Source organism: Mastigoproctus giganteus, chromosome 10 (assembly GCF_048544385.1).
Source record: "Mastigoproctus giganteus isolate SK-2022 chromosome 10, ASM4854438v1, whole genome shotgun sequence".
NCBI lineage: Eukaryota > Metazoa > Arthropoda > Arachnida > Uropygi > Thelyphonidae > Mastigoproctus > Mastigoproctus giganteus.
In genome coordinates, this window is record NC_143584.1 from 130183968 (window position 1) to 130202904 (window position 18937).

Sequence of the window (18937 nt, forward strand, 5' to 3'; positions counted from 1 at the left end):
TGGCTTTTCCAGTCAACTGGTTCACCCACAATGTAACCTACACGGAGATGGGGTGCCGCTTGGCCCTAAACACTTTACCATAAACCAACCATTGTTAAACTAACTTTCCAACTGAGTGTTACTAGAAAAATAACTAGTCTATCATTTTCAGCGTCCCAAGAAACCCCCTTAAAAAGTAGTCTGGTGTTTCTATGGCCCGAAACTTCGGCCGAACTTGACGCGGCCCCAAATTGTCGCATGGACTTGCAAACTGGTGCACCTTGTAACCGCTCTAAGGACATCTCGTCAACCCAGATCATTCCGAAATACTGATTTTCCATACAAGATGCCAGATCCAACTCGGGAAAGTTGCTGAGATGCAACTAGAGCTTTCAAAACCGACTCCAAACATGGTTCCCAACTATTGACCTGCAAGAGAATCCCGACAACACCAGGCCAGCATCGACCTCCAAGAAAAAAACAAATCATCCCGAAATCGGATAAGATCCAGAGGGTGCCCAAGATATCCCTAGCACACAACCTGACCCAACTGAGGATGCCAAGCAACAAGATAACCCTGGATTCTTCACTGAGGGCTCTGTCCTAGAAAAGACATCTTGAGAACTGCTCTGGAAAAGCTACTCAAGGATCAGAGCAACGACTAGCCTTGTGGGACAAGTTCTCCTTATGGAGAAAGCTAGAAGTGTTTTTTTAAATGAACCACTAGTGTGAAACATCGAAAGCAAAACTGGAGGTTAACTTGGAAGGATGGGCAGATAAAATACAGCGCTCCCATTCCTATGGGAATGGGAAGAGGACCACTTCCCAAATGACGAAGCAAGCTCCCAGAGAAACCAACCTAAGAGGAAGAGCACCAAATCTGTCTGTTAAGACCACTCAATGACGAAACTAGCTCTGGAAATATTAAGAGTTTAAATCATGGGAAAACTGACGATTTGAACAACGAGAATTAAAGAAAGACTAGAAACGCAGGAGTGGTCATAGAAACTTACCACTGCAAGGGCCAGTAAAATTGACAGATCTCAAAATTGCTGACTTAGGATTGAAAGGCGAGGCACCAAGAAGGAAGACTCAAATCTTGAACTGTAACCTCGGCAAAGACCTACCACCTGAACAAATCGCAAAACGAAGTCTCTGCCAGGAACCTACGCAGTCACTTACCGGTTTGTCCGGCAGACAAACGAGTTTTTCAACTGAGCATATCCACAGCTTTCGCGAGCAAGTGGCCATAAGAGTGCTACAAATTTAAATACTTTGCATACTTGTAGTCACTGCGCTGGAAAAGCCACAATAACAATTTCCCAAACAAGAGTGCAGCCCCAATTTGCAAGAGCCAAAAAAAGAAAAAATGGAAGCCTCACATTCCATTAAGGACAATGTCCAATATACCTGAAAGCAAAAAGTTGAAGCCAATCAAGAACCGATTATGGCCCCACAATAACGCACAAAGGGCCCGAGCAGTGACTGACCAGGTCAGGCTTAAAGGCAGAGGTAGACAATCATACTACAGGAATCCTACACAAATGCAAAACAGGTGAGGGAGATATTCTTAAATCAAAGGCAGAAGAAACTCCTTGGGCCAATATAGCCATTAGGAACCCTGACGTGACAGCTACCAAAATTACTCAATCTGCGCAGTCCAAACTGTTAATTCCCTAATTCTTGACCTGATAAGACTGCCACGAATCCAGAAACGTAGCAAAAGATCAATCTGGGCTATAACCGTTTCATTCAGTATTTCCGTATGAAAGTTAAATATTCATAAGGATTGACGTTTTTCCTCCCTTAAATAATCGGAATGGTATGTAAATACCTTTCCAAACTGTTTTGGATGTAAAATTTAAACTTCCAGGGATTTTCTGAACAAGGGATGAAAATGAAGTTTATAAACACAACAATCGCTGAGCCGCAGTATTGATCTAATTGGATTCAATAAGGGTACTGAAACGTCACCTGCTAATAACTTAGTATAACAGTGTATTATTATGTAGGATAACGAACCGTACAAAAAAAAAAAGTAAGCTGTCTAAAGAAGTTTCCTTGTGATGTCTTTTCCAGCTAATTACAATTTAGTATATTAGAAACTGTCAAGTAACACCACTCCACTTAAAAAAAACAAAATGGACTTTTCTCAGAAAGGGTTTTCTGAACCATTTTCTACTTCCATTTCAAAAATGACGAAAGAAAATTGAATTTCACAACTTTAGTCGTCGCAGAATGTGCACTGAAATTGCAACAAAATGCTACTTTTTTAGTTAAATATTGAACTATTAAAAAAGCACAATGGTAGAGAGTCCACTAAACACCCCTCATTTTACAAATTGATGGATCAAATTAGTTTCGTTTTCTTGAAACTACTTTACAATCAATCAGTCTGTCAACAATAGTCAGCCATCGTGTTGATATTCCACCTCCTGGTACTCAATTCCAGGTGAAAATTCTAACCCTGTTTTTCGCTGACACTGCCTAGATTTAATGAGAAATAGTCTTGTGGTGAGCGTAAAAAAAAAAAAAGTGTACCTTGACACTCAAGGCTGCACCCAGCTACTAGAAGCTCACCAAGATATTTAACTATCTTGTTTGCAGAGTTTACAGCAATAGAACCGAGGCTAGTCCATTTTTTCTATTCATTTCCTTTAAAATCTCGGAACCTCAGTAAGCGAATTTGAGATGCAACATTTTTAGTTTCTCTTGAGTGATCGATTGGAATTTAGTAAAGACAGTTGAAGCAGGGACCTCAGGACGGTCCTTATCAAGTTTGTAGTAAGTTTCGTGACCAATTTACTAACTTTAAGTAATTTAGAGTACAGATAGCTTGAAGAGAAACTTAGTCAACCAAATAAATTGAAAATGTTGTGTATGGATTAAGTTGTACATTGCAACTGAGTTGAAAGTAGTACCGTCAGTGCAAGTTTACCTATGAAACTTCAGATGAACGCTATTGATACAACCAAAAAACGTTGGAAACTGATCGATGTAGTTATCGTTAGCTTACAAGAAAGGTTTGAGCAGATGAATGAAATATTTTCAGATTTATCTTGTTCTTAAATGAGAATATGAATTTATTTGAAAGTGCGATAAAAACCCAACAGGATTCCAAGAATGTCGGAGATGAAAACGGACAAGAGGAAGACTCCGAAAAAGATGGAGATAAAATTACGGAAGATGCGGAAACGAAGGGAATTGAACGAGAAATAGTAACAGAAGATAAGATCTGGGAAGATAGAAAAATGGAAGGCTTTGATTCACCTGACCAACCGTACTTTAGAACAGCCAGGAAGATATGGAAACCAAATTACAATACCTTGAAGGAATTTCAATGGCGAAGACGAGAGCAGTTACATAAATGCCAAATATTTGCGAAGAAATCCAATATTTACAGCATGTTTTAAAAGAAAACATTTGGTTGCTTAAAATTAACATTTATATAACACAAGCGCGCTCTCTTCCCCCCCTCCACTATAGCTAACTGAAGACGAGGAAACTCGAAAGTCGCTCGTGCGCGATTATTAGCTTATTTTCCTTTCCTTTTTTCTCTTCATTTAATTTAATTAGGCAACCATGGAAGGTGCACCGTCCATTCTTAAAAAATTTTAGCCCATAACTTAATTTAAACCCATAATCCCCATGAAGTATTAGAATCCTATAACCACTATGTATGTGGTAAAACCCTCCACCAGCTAAGCGGATTACTATGAGGTGAGTGCTGAAAATTAAGCTATACATAAGATCTAGTTATTACATTACAGCACATAAAGACTTCTTAAAACAATCAAGTCATTTATTCCAGAATAAATAAATTTAAAATGCCAACATCAGCATTTCTCTTCGGATATTATTAACGTAGAGTCAAACATCTCCAGACGCATCCATAATATTCATGAGCAACAATTGGCCAAGAAAGAATTCAGATTGGCCATTAAGCCAATAGAACAAGAGGTATACTAAAAGTATAAAAACACTAGAACAATTTATATCAAGTAAATATTGTAAGGTAATGTGAAAACTTGAGCTTACAGAAATGTCGGTAGTTTAAATAATTTGGATTAATATTTGTTTCAAATTAAGAATTACACCTTAAATTGCGAGAGAGGCCCAGATATACGGTAATTCATACTTTTCGTTAGTAAAGTGTGTCAATCGAGCATTGACCGTCATCTAGACCACCTGTCAATCAACTGACAGGGGGTCTAGATCTGCAGAAAATACTTGAGTGCAAAAGATTTTTTTTACAGAAGTGTCACCTGCCGATACACTCCCGCATACAAACTGAGAAAGGCCTCACGCCTGAAATGTAACAAAGGATTTTCCAAGAAATCTCCTTGAGAAACACTCGCATATACTGGGCAATGGCCTTGTGTCTGCAAGAAAGGATTTTCGTGGCAATCTCACCTAAACACTCGTCTAGGTACTGGAAAACGGCCTTAACGTCTGCGATGTGTATAACAGTTTTCCCAGAAATTTACCCTAAAGATACATTTCCGCATACATACTGGAGAACGGCTTCTTCGGGGTGTTTGTAACAGGGGATTATCCTGGATTGTAACAATTCTAACAAATGATTTTGTCAGCAATCTTAAGGCTACCGCAAGCATACCGGAGAGCTGGATGAAGTTTACATTTGTAATTAATACCGGCAAGATACACTGCTGCCGCTTGATTAGGTACACCCCTACTGTGCACACAAATGGTTTGTCCCCCAATGTGGCAAGTCACATGACCAGTTGTGGATATAAATGCAGAACCTTTCTAGCATCAGTGAAGCGTACAAACGCGTATCAAGAAAGGGGAAAGGAGTGATCTAACGGACTTAGAACGTGGCATGGTAGTAATGTGCAAGACGTGCTGGACAAAGCATCTCTGAAATTTTCACGCCCCACTGTTTCAAGGGGTGTATCGAGAATGGTGCAACGAGCAGAAACATCTTCTCAACGGCACTCCTGTGGAAGAAAATCGCGTGTTGATGAGAGATCAGAGGAGGATGGCTAGAATTGTGCATACAGACGGGCCACAATGTCGCACATTACGTCAAAATACAACCTCTGTGGGCAGAACAAAATATCGCAACAGACCACTAATCGCACATGGGCTACAACAGCCGACAGCTACATCGCGTAGCTTTCTTATCAGTGAAAAACAAGAGCACGCCTCCCGTGCACACAGCAACACCAGCACTGGTCTATCGAGGAATGAAAAACAGTTGCTTGGTCTTGTGATTTTAAATGTTTCTCACCAACCACGTATTAAAATAAGACACGGAAACTGGAATTTTAAAAATTTTTGGGAGAAGCAACACCAGATCTCCCCAGACGAAGCTATCATCACGGATCGGGCACAGGTTCTGGGACAGCAAGTGGCTCGAGAGTTTGCGGATTAATTCGACAGAGAACATCAAGAGATAAAGGTTTGCGGATTCATCCCTTCTTTGATTCTACGATCCTCAGAAGGGATGAACGATTTCATATGACGCCCTCCCGAGCCGCTTCTACACAGGAGAAGCGAACACGTGGCGATGAAACACGTGATTTAGACGGTGAACCTGCTGGTACTTAAGTTGCACCGCAGTACAAGGAAGCTACCGCTGAAGAAAGCAGGAGCCTTCGAAAGCTACGGTCGGTTTTATTGCTCTTAACCCGGTATTTTAATCTATTTTATTCGATGTATATATTTCGTGTATTTTATCCTTTAGTTGTTATTTTAATTGTAAATGTATAGTAGTAAACAATTTAAAATTCCAGTTTCCGTGTCTAATTTTAATAAGTGGTTGGTGAGAAACATTTAAAGTCACAATATGAATTTACCCAACCCCAGAGGCCTGTTTGAAGAGTTGCTCGGTCTGACGAGTCGAAGTTCCTGGTGCATCATGTTGATAGAAGGCTCAGAATTTGGCGAAAACATGAATCAATGGACCCGTCGTGTCTGACGACTACTGTTGCGGGGAATGTTTTCTTGGCACACGTTGGATCCATTGATACCCATAGATCCACGTCTGAATGCGACATCGTACCTAAACATCGTTGCTGACCAAGAGCATCCGTTCATGTTGAACGGATATCCTCAGTCAGATGGTTACTTCCAGCAGGATAATACCCGGTGCACAAAGCCCGAATCACTATGGAATGGTTCTAGGAACATGACTGACTTTTCTTTGCTGCAGTGGCCCGCTCAGTCCCTGGTTATCAATCCCCACTGAACATCTTTGGGATGAGCTGGAAAGGGCTGTTCGCTGCAGGCCTATACCTCCATCGAATCTCAAAGAACTGAGTGACACTCGTGTCTGCATGGTACTCCATTCCTACGTTTTCAGCATCTTGTTAAATCCATGCCTAAGCGAATTCAGTTTTGAAGGCTCACACTACAAGGTAGGTGTATCTAATAAAGTAGCAGCACAGTGTATATCTCTAATAATCAGAAAAGATATTATTCCATCAGCGGTGACGCTCCTAGTTGTAACAAAGAAAGTGGTGCTACACTGATAGGTGAACTATTTCTAATATCAGGAGAAATCATGGGGAATTTCTAAACATTCTACTAGGGTTGACCAATGTTGGTTCCTTTCATAAGGAATTAATACATATTGTATTAAATTCTTTAATTCTTCCACGTTTTATATTACAGGATTGGAAATCTGCATGTAACCGAACGCGTCCATGTGTTGGCCATCAGATATGGTGGTTCGCTGAGAAATAAGCAGCGGCATGAATAAGTATGTTGAGGGTCTGACGGCTCCGGGGATTTCTCACATCTCCGCGTATGTTCTATGTATCGAGTGACAGCACCCCTGTCTATGCCAGAGGTTTAAAAAGAATGTATGGGTCATGTAGTTTGTTGTACCCATTGTTCATCTGGCCTGTTGACCGCCAGGCACCCAGTGGGACCCGGCGTTACCACACCTAGCGATGGGGACTCCGGCCGGGTGTACCAAGAGACTACTCTGGCAGGTCCTGCCACTTTTCTGGGATTTCGGTGACTAGGACCTAAAATAAAGGTTTTAGTTATCGCTGTTGATTTAGGTAAAATTGCATTTAGAAAGCGCTGCGTGGGGTTTTACGCTGAAGGAACTATTTCTAGAGCCTAATAAGGTCGGGAAAAATCTGATGTGATTTAACAATTGACATGTGGGGCAGCCGCTGTACAAGAGAAAGTGATGGGAGGGAGGGTGAAGACGGGGGATGAAATAGGAAGAGGGGTCGGATAGGAAGGTGATCCCATTTTCAGTGGGGCATGCCCATGCCCACGACAGTGAAAATATGGGGAGGCGAGGAGAGAAGAGCAAGTACTTCCCTCCCCTCCCTGAAAAAACCGCACAAGGGAGTGCAGTTTTGGGTCGCCAATAGGCCATCCAAATCATCCTAGTCTTGTCTTTCTGTGGCATGGTGAGTTTTTCTTGTTTGACCTCCTGCATTCTTCTAATCCGGTTGCTTTGGTGTATTTCTATCATTGTTTTCCTTCTAGAAAAGGCGGCATGGATAGTAAGTCATCATTGATGGCACCGATAGCTCCATGAAAAGCTACAATGGACTGATGTCCTTGTGACATCAGCCAGTTTACACTACCATCAAATTAAAAGGATTGAAATTAAGTTCTTTGCCCCAACTGGAGATTGGCATTTAAGGATTTGGCAGCGATATTCGAGAAGTTGAAGCTCTTTTAGCAGGGCAAGGTTTCTCAAACTGGAATGCAATGTGCTGTAGTCAGCAAAACCGTGGATAGGATTTCTGGTCAATGAAAGGTCATTATATAAGAGGTAAAAAAGAACTGAACCTTGGAGAACACCATTAGTATTCAAGTTAGAAGACAGCCGTCTACCCTCACCTGGATACCCAGTGAAACTGCTGGCAAACCATAGGATGGAAGCTTATTTAGAAGGCCTTTATGCCAAATAGGATCAAAAGCCATTGAAATATCAAGAGCAATGGGCTCTAGTTTCAAACTTCTCCATTGAATTTATTGACGAGCAACAAGCCAAAACACCAGTATCTACACTGACGGAATCCATACTGGCGATCGTTGATCAGATGGAAGGTTTCTAGATAGTTTAAGAGTTTGCGGTTAATTGATTTCTCCATTACGATGAAAAGAGAAGTAATCGCAATGGGGTGATAATTGGATGGAAGGGATTTGTCATCTTTTTAGGAACTCGCTGGATACGAGCAAATTTCCAAGCAGAAGGAAAACGCCTTTGGAATAAGTGAAGAAACAACACATAGTAAGTTCATGAAAATAGCAAACCCAGGGAATCCACAAGTGGAGAAATACCATCAGGAACTGGAGCTTTTTTAGCATCAGATTCCAAATCCTTCTGACATCCTTTTGATGTCAGACAACAGGAGGCATTTGAATGGAGTGTACTGTAAATGGTTTGAGGTTATTTACCAAGGTCATCAATACACGAGTTGGAAGTAAAATAGAATTCTAGCACGTCAGTTGTATCTTTGGCTGAGCTGGTTGTCAGAAGTGGGAAAAGTCGCACAAAAGTTGTGGCCAATAGTTTTGGCCAGAGACCGGAATGGTCCGCTACCACTCGGACAAGCAAGTTTCTACTCAGCCTGTTCGAAATCTCGTTTAGATTTCGAGTACTTTGCACTGGAAATATTTTATAATAAACTTTATACGATTTCAGAGAATATACAGTATAGTAGCCGACTTTAACGTTTGCTTGTGGTAGTGAATAGATGCTGCATTCTTGAATTGCATTCCTCGAAGCTTTTTTTAATGTTGCAAGCCAACAAATACCATTGATATGAAGATTGCTTACTAACTCTTCATTTTCCCAGCTATATCTTCTGTCATTGTAGTGTACAACTGTATCACAGTTGTGAGCTGTATTCCTTTTACGATTCCATAAATGGATTTCCTTATGTTCTGTTTTTCTTACATATTGTATTATTGTTAACCCCCGGCCTGGTGGTCATTTAGGGCAAATATTGCAGTGTATTGATTTATTATAATTAAAGATTTCACTACGTTGTAAACACATAATGGAGCACAAGCTAAGATCATGGCAAGTTTTTGTTAAGGATATAGGCGAAAACGAGCCTTGGGATTAATATATAAAACTAGGAAGAAGTTACCGAGGTATATTTAGTAGTCAAAGTAAAAATGGAAGACTAGACATCCTCAGTTTCTGTTGCCAACCGTATAAGGGCGATGATAAAAATGACTGAGGTACAATAGCTGATACAGATTTCTTCACGTAAGAATTAAAATGATTTTAAATTCAAATAAGTGATTAGGATGAAGTTTGGTAGAAAACTGAATAGCGAAATTGAAATATACTTCAGACTTAAACCCAATTGAGACTATTTCCTGATATTTGACAATGCCATTTTGAAAATAGCAAACCCAGGGAATCCTCATGTATATAGGTCTATTTCACTGTTAGCGAATCTTGGCAAAGATCACAAAAAAGCTTTTAGCATTACAAATTAAAGTTAAGACGAATTATATGAAACCAATCAGGTGGAAAAAAACGGAAGATGCCATTGAGGAACTGATTAATTGATAAGTTAGTCGTGTTCGCATATTTCGAGGTTTAGTTTTTAGCATTAGCAACGGTCATTCCCTGACCTTTCCATCCTCCGTATTTGGTCGTCACGGGCTCGAACCCCGTCTAATCAAGAAGCGTGTTACATATATCGAGGTTGCCTTCGATTCCCTATAGAGGGGAAGGCCCAGGTGCCAAGTGATTTTTGCTATCATTGCGACTTTCTTGGTTAATTGATAGTTTAACTTGTGTTGTCCCCGCTTGGCAAAAGCCTTGAAGATCTCCACCTAGTGGTCTGGGCCGGGTAGCTGGGGTGATAGACCCCCAGCTGGCAAAGCTGGCCTATTAGGTCTTGTGCTAAATTCCGTAGATTTAGATTTGTCTGGCTCTGATCCAATTGTTATTATTAACCATGCCTAGAGGTAGGAGGAAGATTCCAGAACCTCAGATTGAGGTTTTGGAGAAGTCTTCGGAAGAAGTTCCAGTTCCTTCTCCACGTACGAGTGCGGCCAGGACGAGTCCAGGGCCGTCTGCCCCTGAAATCAGGGTCCAGACTGACGAAGATATACTTCGCCGGACGGGCTTCAAGGAAGTATACTATTACCGAGAGAGGACAAGAGTTCGCGTCGCGCTCCACGATGCGACAGGAATGGATGTGTCCCGAATCATGGAATGTTGGGATAAGGTGGCAGACGTTGTACAGAAGGTTTTGCTAGAAAACAACTAAAGACACAGATTGCAACCTTAAGCCAAGAAAGTTTCAAAGCAAAGATCGTATGCGGACGCCGTTGGATCCGCAGGTTTCAAGACCAGAATCAAGTACCAAGACTATAACAATCATTTTGAAGCTTAAAGCGGAGAAGGCTCAGTCCAGTGATCAAGTTAAGACCGAATTGGTGGGCCGAGTTACTCCGATATTAACAAACGTTGTGTCAGCAAGACACAATCAGGAACAAAAGAGGTAGAAGCAACATCTGAAGATGTCCAAAGAATCAAAGACTATACAAAAGTGCAAGATTTAGGACTAGAAGTGAAGCGGACGCTCCAAAGGAGTCTCCGATTAGTCATTTGATGTCGATTCCCATGTAACAAATGATCAATTAAGGAAATTGACTTGAGGAGAGAAACCTGGTGGATAGCGGATGCCTTAAAGACCAAGTGCTCTCAGAGATCAAGGTTCTAACCAAAAACAAGGCAAGAAACCCTTCTGGCAACAACTACATTGAAGAGGTCTCTGCACGTGTTAGGTTTCTGCTTAAAAGGGAAAGAGTATTTGAACTGGAGTTCGCAATCTGTGGACCCCAACTAAATGTTATAGATCTATGGCCATGTGCCCCGGTATTGTGACGCAGACCAGTTCTGCGGGCACTGTGCTGGAAGAGGAAGTCTCCTTCCGCCCATGCCAAGATTTGTCCAGATTATCTACGAGTTGTAGATACGAACAAGCGGCGAACCGAACTAGACCAAGTTTGGTTCGGGCGGAGGAGAACTACTCCGCCAAAGTAGAGAATGGTGGCACCTCACGGCGGTGTCCGGGACTGTCAGTTCCAAACCAGCGTCAGGATCGGCAGAGACCGATCCTGTGTTCGAGCTTAATGACTGTAAGAATGGCGGAGCTTCCTTTACTGATAAGACTAAGGTTATGTTTGTCTTAGATGAAGATCAATGTATTACTTTATTTTGTCTGGCAGGTGACCAGACAAAGGTTTCCTGGCTAGGGCAACCTACCTCTTGGTGGGGCGGTGAGGTCGTCCCCGCCGCGAGGCTAAAGGGTGTGCTCTCCATATTGTTTTCTTGTTATTAGTAAAGACCGACTGTTATGTTGTTTTGATAAATTGACCCAGGAAGGTTCTGTTGTAATCGCAACAATGACAAATCAGCATATGGGAGATAAGTCTAGGAGGCTGATTAAGTCTGACAAATTTCGAGGTTGCCTTTGATTCCCTATAGAGGGGAAGGTTGCTAAATTCTTCGGTTACAAAAGTTTAACATTCAATTGTACAGAGCCCTTTGCTGCTATTTCTTTAATAAAGAAATAGCAACTATTGAGTTGCTGGACACTAAGGATGAAGGGTCCGTAGTCACGAATTGTCGTTAGTGTAGTATCTCAAATAGACAGCTTTATGGCACTGAAAAAAGCTCAGTAGACTGGCTTGACCTAAAACTGAGTAACTAACGAAAAGTGTTTCCACTTGAGTGACAACCGTGGGAGAAGAGTCTGACTTCTTCCTGGATAAGCGACTGGCAGTGCAAAGACTTCGCGCAGGCAGTTTAATTTCCGTAAGTCAGGATCAATAATCCTGTCAATTTGAGTAGGTTACAGCACCCTATTAAAAATATGCCCATAAGGACAGGAAATTTAGATCACTTATAGGAATGAATTATTAGCCAAGCTAAAACAATGTCATGAAATTAAGAGTTTCAATTTTAAAATATCACCGATTTGAGCTTTAGCATATAGTTCATATGCTAATAATTAGCAAGCATCAGGAGCAGTGGAATTTCCTCGTCTTGAGGAAAAGTACTCTGGACAGCGTGTCGGGTTTTCGAAAATTAAATACCAATTTTTCTCCACCATTAATTATGAGTATTAAACCAATGCACTTAAGAATCACCAGGTTATGGTCATGTTTAGGTAGCTTGTGATAATGCTAAAAACAAAGCAGATTAATTGCAAGTACAATTGAAATAGCGAAAGCTATTCAAGTTAAATATGAATAATAACAGGCTTAGAGATGAAATTTGGATATTGCTAGCTATTTCGCAAACACCTTTAAATGATGGTTCAACGTTTAGAAAATCTGCTACGAACTTTGTTTAATTGCAAGGTTCGTTTACAAGTCAGTGAGAAAAGTAGCTTTACGCGCCTTAGTTTAAGTTCGTTTTAGTTCCACTTTCTTTATAGGCGCTGAATTTGCTGGACAATAGCTCAATTTTAAGCGTAAATACTTAATTTGCAGAAATCCGAACAGAAGACGGACCGATTAAGTTTTAGTGCAAGAAAAAGTTAAAAATTTGACCACATTCAGCTTTAGTGTTCTTAAGAGCGAAAAGGCAGAGAAATTTAGTACATTTCCAATGCATATTCAATATCAGAAGCTGAGGCAATCTGGCTGTACAAATATGAAAAACACGAGATTAATCCACGGTTAGTATAAACACCAAATAAGCACTTTGAAAGAAACTTACTACAGCATTAGGAAAATAAAGGAAAGATGTTGAGGACACCAAAGTAACTAGAATTTTATTAGTTGCATCTGCTAGCACTATTAAAAATGTGCTAGACCTTGTATAAATGGAAGCTACCTGTAAGAGCTCCAGAATGGGTGTACTATAAGCATTCATCTCGCTGAAGGTGGTTGAGATGTGCCCGTATTCGCAGTACTAGGTTCGGTAGACGAGCGAGTATATACCCACTTAGGCCTCCCCTCAGTCTAAGGATTTCCACCCAGTTGGGGAAGCTTTAAACCTCTTCTCCCTAACTCAGTTCCCCTTTATCATTTCTTCTAGTTTTTTCCCTAACTCAAAATTAACATGCTATGTTTCTAGCCATTCTCCAGCATCAATGCAAGACGCTGGCAGTTTTGTTTATAGTTGACAAACGCGTCATAGCATCACGAAAGGTTGCATTGTCTTAGTATTAAGTTGTATAACACTGACTAATAAATCAATATTAACAGCTGATACATTCAAGAATATTTTCAACCATAATTTCTTATGAAAGAAAGATTACCATTTTTGAATGTGCCAAACCTCAAATCTGTTTCAGGTTTTGTTGCTTTTAGAAAGCTTGGATACCCATCATTCAAAATCACGTAAGACGCGAAAATCTGAGTGAATCGCGAAGTTCAACGTTGCCAATTATTTCAAATTGGCAAGTTACTGCCATTAAGTGTTTCTCGACATTTCCGCTGTATAACCTATCGCATTGTTTCATTTTGAAGATTCCGTTTCAAAGTGGCTCGCACATAGCAGCAGGGTCAGACTTACATGCGGTACCCCTAGACCTCGGCTAGAAGCAGCAGAGACAATTGAATCTGCTAGATTAGAGATTCATGCTCTAGTTTTGGAAAATACAGCACTCCATGAGTGCTCGATTTAAGAACAATATTTAAAATATTGATTCGACAGTTGTAATGCGTTAAAGGAATAGTTGGAATGCAACAAGCAATGGAGATCTTACTAGTATCGATCTAAATAGAAGCAAATTAATTTTAGTTAAATGTTGCTTTGCAATTTCTGCATTTAGTTTTGGCTGTAGATCAGCTGTCAACATGGAAATTACCATGTTGTCTTTAGGAGGTTAAACTATTTAAGACGTATATTATTGTTATCTTCATCGCTCGCATCGGGGCACTCATGGTTCGTTTGCTTTTATCAATCTATGATTGAAGAGCGTTTCGGGGAATTTACCGTCAATTGTTTATTTGATTTCTTACACAGCTAGCTAGTTTGCATACATATCACAAGTATTGAATGCCACTAAAATTGGCATTCAATACTTATTACAGGTATTGCAAACATGATCTCCTTGGACCGTTTCCATTGAACTCTATTGAAATATTTAACACGATATCCATAGACTTCCAGAAGCTGCGCAACGACAAAACCCACAAGTCTTCCAGATATATATCTGCCCTCGTTAAGCTCCGGGTGAGCTTATGCCTGTGAAGCTACATTGTATGCATTGATATAAGAAATACCAGAGGCTGGTTAAGGCTATGTATTGTATTAACCTGCCGGACTACTCCATACTAGACTGTATAGACATGCTTATCAGTTTTCATTCACGTATCATTTAACCCGTGTCCTCTAGCTGCACAGGGCATTCCTCTGGAAATGACATTTTGGGATAACTGGTTTTTCATTACGCATTGCGTACAATATGAAAGCTAAAGATGTAATTTGATTTTTTCTTTGCTGATAATCCGTGTTATTAAAATGAATATTTAAATTTGTAGGTTTGAGGTAATTCAGATTCACCTTGACGAATACTTCCAGTTGTATCAATCAAGGAGAAAAATAACCGTAGTTTTGCCTTAATCAGCGTCATAAGTTATCAACAATCCTTATCTCATGAGATACTTGAGATGTGGCGATTCAATATTTTTTAGAGGCAAGTTTTCTGTAAGTATATAAAAAAGGTACTGGCTGACTAAGTACTTCCTTCCACAAAGATTTCTTAGAGCAGGTAGCATGCTGAGGACCCTCGTGAGGCAGGTTAGTTTTACCCTACTGATGACTAGTTGCGATAGTAATCCTGCTCAGTAGGAGAGCAACCGCAGGTTCGGACACTTGGTACATATGCTTGGTCGAGTGTCCAATGCCACAAGGCTGCTTTATTTCCTTACAAGATGGCTCATCCAAACCATAAGCTGTGAACCCAGTTAAACGTGCTGTATTTTTACTGATCGTGTCATTTTTTCCTTCGGAAAAAATGAGTCCACCGGGTGGACCTTGTGGCATCAATATTCCTTACATTGAAACAGGGAATAATTTCATTAAACAAAAATGTTGCCTTGGTTTCAAAAAGTCCAGGTTCCTGTTTGTCACTTTTCTAGTCTAACTACCACATTGTCAGTTAGAAAGCTGTGACAAGTGCTCCTTTTTAAGGAAAGGAGATATTTTTGGTGGGGGTAAACAAGAACCCAGGCTGTTTCTTTTAATAGGACTTCTGCACGTAGCTCCATCGACCAACTTTCAGTGTGCCCATGTCTCGATTCTCTCAAGGCAACGCTGTCAAGAAAAAGTTGATTATCGCTCTCATATTCAATGCCACTACCATAGACAAGGGACATTAAGATTAAATGTCACTGCTATAAATAAACCAGAACTCTTAATACAATTCTAAAGAAACTACTTTTCAATAACAAGACACCTTTAGACCGTACAACGTACGACAGAGAAAGTGCACTTTCCCTAGCGAAAAGTGGAAATCTTTGAAGTGGTCACTAATCGAAATAGTTCAGTGTCTATTCTCCCATTGGGTTTTCTGGTTTTTCCCAGCAGCAACTTGCTCCATACTTAAGCGACAGTAGACGTCTGCTTGGTTTGGAATTGCATTCCATTTTTTGCTATTAATAAAAGCAAGCAACCATTTTTAAACTATCCTGACAATTGCTATAAAAATAACTTAATTTCGACAGATGGTCTACGGGAAACGACTATTTGCTTTTTAATAAGCTTTATTTATTAGTAAACTCTTTGGTTTCTGAAAATCATACTTGCAATGGACTTACTTCGGTAATAATCTGGCTAAGAAAAAAGGTTAGCCTAAAAATACCTTAAACTAAAATTAAAGTTCAGGTATTCCAGTTTTAGACGATACTAAAATGCTTGACTTATCGAGAAAGTGACAGCGGATGACCTTACGGAATGATTTGGAGACAAAAACACGCCGACTGCAATTTGTGTCACGTTCCTCAGGGAGTAACGCGAACAACACCTCAGGCTTATGCTGAGGTTGCTTAAAATGACTTAGGAGACGAGCGTTACAAATCAAAGACTAATCGTCAAGGCCTTTATAGAAAGTGAACCAGAAGTAAATTGTCTGATTCTCGATGATATGAAATTGAGAGAAACACCAGATTTGGGGATTTTCCCTGAAGTGAGAGAATTAAGTATGGAGGTCGATAGACCTTACAGGTCTAGCCCAAAAATTCTTTGACATGGATAAAGCTGTTACTCGCGAACAGCTATTAAATAAACTTAAGAGCATTTGGAAGACTGGAATTCAAGAAAATTCATTTCGCTTAATAGTTTGTATGTTTCAACAAACATGCCTACAATTTTGTCGTTCAATGTTCTGGACATTGAACAAGTAACCATAGAGTAATTAGATTCAACAAAAAGAACGAGTTATGTAGAGTATGTGTGCAGATCTTGAGGAGTTCCATGAACTAGGAAAAATTAAGACATTTGAAACTGCCTAAGTGAAGACCAGCTTCAAACTTAACAGCAGCCTGGCAGAGGACAGAGCGAGAATGTAAGATCTTAAGTCAAGGCCATGGTGGCACAATAGATTTAAGGTCGAGGAAGGAAGTAAATAATGAGGTTTCAGAGAGCCAGGAGGAATGGATATGAAGAAGTTGAGAAATATAAGAGGCAATACAAGTAAATTAAGATATGCAAAGGAAAATGGAAACTTGAGACAGTCATGGTACAATTGTCTCTACAAAAGGCAGTCGTAATCAGCGGATATTGCCGTATAAGATTACAATGGAGACGATTAAATTGGATAATTAATTTCTTTATCCAATCTGGCAACTGATAACTTAAAATTGGAGGACTGATTTTAGAGGAATCGTTTTTAAAAGATGCCGTCGAACAAAAATGCATAAGGGAAGAAAGTCTGTTAGAGTGATATGGACTTTAGATAGAAGAATAAAAAGGCTTCCGGGAAAGATGATCTTTCCTGAAGTTAAGGTATTTGCTAAAGAGTGTCCCTCTATATTATTGTCCATGTACAATAATTGTTTGTGAGGTGATGTTTTCCACATTGTTGCAAACTGGCCATGATAAAGATATTGCTGAAAGCAAAAGATGTTAAAGATCCAGGATCCTATAGCCCTATTATCGGTCCTCGGAAAACTATTGGAGAGAATGGTTGTCGAAAGACTAGATAGGTCTCTGGAGAGAGGATAGCATCCAGACCGGCTATTTGGATTTAATAAAGTTCTGCCGAAAATGTCATTTTCTATTTGACAGATTTAAATATACAATGAATAGGTATGCACCGAGTTTTCGTAGGCTTTAAGGGAGCCTTTGACTCTTTATGGTGGGAAAGGATCTTGCGAAGAGTAACACAAATAGTTACTATTAATACTTAGAGGGATGCATAGCTAACTAAGAGCAAGGAATGCGTTAGTTAAGAGTACCCACACAAGTTTGTAAGACAATACAGAGGAGTTTCACAAAGTTCCATTTTTGGACCGATATTGTGCAAACTTGCATTGGATGAAATCTTATTGAGTGGCAAGACTATGTTGCAATGATAACTTATGGAAGCCATGTTAATAATAGAAAATAAGGCTGAAGAGGATTTGTTGAAACTTCAAAGCACTTTTCGCTAGCGAAAGGGGCAGTTATTTACTACAAAACCAGTGAATGTTATAAAAGGAAATTGTGCAAGTAGACATTCCACTAAGGACGTAAGGACTCACAATACGGTAAGGAACTCAGATAAAAATATCCAGGTGTGATGTTGAATGAGAAGCTCAGCTTCGTACCACATGCAGAGTGTGGAAGGGAAAGTGAAAATCGTTTATAACAAGGTCAAGAGAATTGAGATGTGAATGCGGAGTAAAAAGATATGGCCCTAAGAGTGCTATATCAATGTATATTTCTCCCAATAGTTACACTGGAGTGTGATGCATGGGGATCGGCAATAAACCACGTACACAGGCATCTTCAGGCAGCACAACGTGTTGCTGCTTGGAGTTACTAGCGCCGCAGTGTTGTTTCCAACTATGCTTTACAGGTAAAGGATGACTGTAGATTTAGAAGTATTACAGGGATATTTAATAGGACTAAAAATAATCAGCCACAAGCGTTATGAACCAGGCTCTTGACCTGAATTAATGAAGTATATGGACATACAGATGTTAACCATAATTAATACAGTTGATTCAGATATGGCAGGATCGTTGGGACCGTTCAGAGGTGGGCATAGCGACTTGCTCTTCCGACGCCTAATGTAATAACCATGGAGACAAATAAGCTATGGCCATCATTAGGACTGTATCAAACAATGGTTACTGGAAATAGGCCTAAGATGAGGTTATGAATTAAATTTTCAGCAAGAAATGAAATGCAGTTATGTTATTTTGGATTTTAGGAGCATTAGCAACTAAGGTCATATTGCTCCGGGGATATGCGGTGGTCATTCCCTGACCTTCCCGCATCCTCCGTATTTGCGGGTCACGGGCTCGAACCCCGGTCTAATCAAGAAGCGTGTGCTGCTCCTACCCACGGAGCCGCCATGAGATGCAGAGCCCGAGACCTCAACATAGCGTTCTCTCAGAACGTTTTCCCAGCTAGTAGGAAGTGTTGACTCTTTGAAGTTCGAGAGTGTTATGTGTCATTCATTGATTTTGTAAAGATTAGGATTCTAAATGTAATTTTATTGTACAGTGGATTTTAATTTGTAAATAGGTATTGTTTAGATTAAGTATTGTTTGAGACAAATGCAAGTAAAGTTTAAAGTGAGACGAATCTCTAGATCGAAGACATCTTCCCGTGGTAGGTGATGTTACCCTACCACTAGGGCTGATAAATTCAGTCGGTGGAAGCGGCTAAGAGGTCTGTTTTAAATTCATTGCATGTAGTAATATTATTACTAAGTGTTTTTGCATTGATTAGCTCTTCACTTATGACTGATGCATGTAGTGTTCCAAAGAAAGTATTAGGTTGTGGTTTTGTGCGATATTATATTAAGTGACTGATACTTTA